General features: G+C 37.3%; 1 pseudogene; it reads left to right on the forward strand.

Annotated features, from left to right (window-relative positions):
• Positions 1–1,242: 1,242 nt before the first annotated feature.
• Positions 1,243–1,848, forward strand: LOC117026654 (high mobility group protein B1-like; annotated as a pseudogene).
• Positions 1,849–2,922: the final 1,074 nt, after the last annotated feature.

The raw sequence follows: 2,922 nt of genomic DNA on the forward strand, positions 1-2,922 counted from the left end.
TCTTGGTGTTTCATTAGGTTTTGCTATGGTAAAAACCAATCCCTAATTTCCAGTGTCTTACACCAGCAAATATTTACTCTTCACTTGTGTTACACTTTGGCTGTGGTGGCTGAGGCTCTGCTTCATGTGTCTTCTTCATTTTAGGATTTTCTATGAAGTATTAGCCATGATATAAAACATGTATGTCACATTTCAGAAGGAAAAACAAAGGACTGTGACACACAAAGTCTTTCTTTCTGCTTCAGCTCAGTTATAATGCATAACCAACCAGTCCTTTGGGATTATTTTGTCCAAATCAAGTCATGTAACCAAACCTTACATCGATTGGGAAGGGACATTCACCTTTCTCACAGGGCATTTCTGAAAATCTCATGGCAATGCGTAGGGATGTATAATCCTCCTATAAGAGGGGAGAAATAATCAGGAAACCTACTGCACTTGGCAAAATCAAATGAAAGTAAACTTGAAAGTCATAATGTATGAAACAAGAAGAGAAAGATAAGATCAAACTCTCCTCTATTGAAAAAATACATTGGTTAAAAAAATACAACTGTGTATTTTCTACAGAATGAAAAGGAAAACAATAAAGTCAGAAAGATTAGAGGAGTTGGCAAATCTCTAACATGCAAATGTTAGCAAAAATTAACCATAGAGTCAGACAAAATAGAATGTAATTTATCATACCAATTAGTGGAAAAAATACAAATGATCAAGCTATTATATGCCAAAAAACATGTGATAAAATTCAACATGTTTTTAATAATAACTCTTTGTAAATTAGGAATAAAAGGTATGACCACAGCATCATAAAGTGTATATGTCTCAAACCAGGAGCTAACACCATATTAAACATTGAACACAGAGGCAATCTCACTAAAGTGAGAAACAAGATAAGGATGTCTTCTATCCCTATTGTATGAGTATTGCAATTTTCTTCTGGAATGTTTTTTTCAATGTTAAACATTAAGGGAAAGAAATTAGGTGAAGATAGTAGAAAGGTGAGGGGGGATCAAAGTTTGAAGAAAAGGGATGGCCGGTTAGCTCAGTTGGTTAGAGCCTGGTGCTGATAACACCAGGGTTGCCAGTTTGATCCCTGCCTGAGCCCCTGTGAGCTGCGCCCTCCTTAAAAAAAAAAAAAAATTTGAAGACGTTGAGATCCATAGAGACCATGGCAAGTGACAGCCAGAGGGGCACTGGGCCACTCTGTGCTCTCTGAGGAAAAATAATTAAACATGGGCAAAAAAAGACCCTAAGAAGCCGAGAGGCATCACATTTTTTGTGCAAACCTGCTGGGAGAAGCACACGAAGAAGCACCCAGATGCTTCAGTCAACCTCTCAGAGTTTTCTAAGAAGTGCTCAGAGAGGGGGAAGACCACGTCTGCTAAAGAGAAAGGAAAATCTGAAGACATGGCAAAGGCAGACAAGGCCCGTTATGAAAGAGAAATGACAACTCACATCCCTCCTAAAGGGGAGACAAAAAAGAAGTTCAAGGATCCCAGTGCACCCAAGAGGCCTCCTTCGGCCTTTTTCTTGTTTTGTTCTGAGTATTGCCCCCAAGTCAAAAGAGAGCATCCCAGCCTATCCGTTGGTGATGTTGCAAAGGAGCTGGGAACGATGTGGAATAACACGGCTGCAGATGACACGCAGCCTGGTGAGAAGGCTGCTAAGCTGAAGGAACACCACGAAAAGGATATTGCTGCATACTACTAGCTATAGGAAAGCCTGATGCTGCAAAAAAGGGGAGTTATCAAGACTAAAAAAAGCAAGTAAAAGAAGGAAGAGGAGGAAGACAAGGAAGATGAAGAGGATGAGGAGGAGGAAGATGAAGATGAAGAAGAAGATGAATAAGGTGGTTTTAGGGCAGGTTTTTTCTTGTATATAAAGCATTTAACACCCCTGCCCCCATATACAACTAGCTTCTTTTAAAGAAAAAAATATAAATGTAAGCCTGTGTAAGATTTGTTTTTAAACTGAATAGTGTCTTTTTATGTATAGCTAACACAATACCAAATGTGTCTTTAGATAGCCCTGTCCTGGTTATATTTTTAATAGCCACTAACCTTGCCTGGTACAATATGGGGGTTGTAAATTGGCATGGAAATTTAAAGCAGGTCCTTGTTGGTGCACAGTGCAAATTAGTTATGTATGGGGATGGTGGTTTTCTTTTAATTTTTAAAAATTTATTTTTCAATTACCATTGACAGACAATATTATGTTTGCTTCAGGTGTACAAAACAACATAGTGATTAGACATTTATATACCTTATGAAGTGATAATCCCAATAAGTCTATTACCTATCTGACACTGTACATAGTTACTACAGTATTATTGACAATATTCCCTATGCTGTACTTTACATCCTCACGATAATACATTTTTTCAATTATAGTTGACAGTCAATATTATTTTATATAAGTTTCAGGTTAACAGTGTACTGGTTAGACATTTATGTAATTTATGAAGTGATCCCACTGATAAGTCTAGTACTCATCTGACACTATACATAGTTTTTACAGTATTGACTATATTCCCCATACTGTACTTTACATCCCCATGACTATTTTGTAAATACATATTTGTGCTTCTTAATCCTTTTACCTTTCTCACCCAGCCTCACAACCCCCCATCTAGTAACCATCAGTTTTTTCCCTGTATCTATGGTCTGTTGCTGTTTTGTTTGTTCATTTATTTTGTTTTTTAGATTCAACAAATGAGTGAGAACATATGGTATTTTTTTTCTCTGTCTGACTTTCACTCACTCAGCATGGTACCATCTAGGTCCATCCATGTTGTTGCAAATGGTAAGATTTCATTCTTTTTTATGGCAGAGTAATATTCCATTGTATATATGGGTATGCACCACAATTTCCTGATCCAGTCGTCTATAGATGGGCATTTTGGTTGCTTCCATATCTTGGCTA

The sequence above is a fragment of the Rhinolophus ferrumequinum genome, chromosome X (assembly GCF_004115265.2).
Source record: "Rhinolophus ferrumequinum isolate MPI-CBG mRhiFer1 chromosome X, mRhiFer1_v1.p, whole genome shotgun sequence".
Lineage (NCBI taxonomy): Eukaryota > Metazoa > Chordata > Mammalia > Chiroptera > Rhinolophidae > Rhinolophus > Rhinolophus ferrumequinum.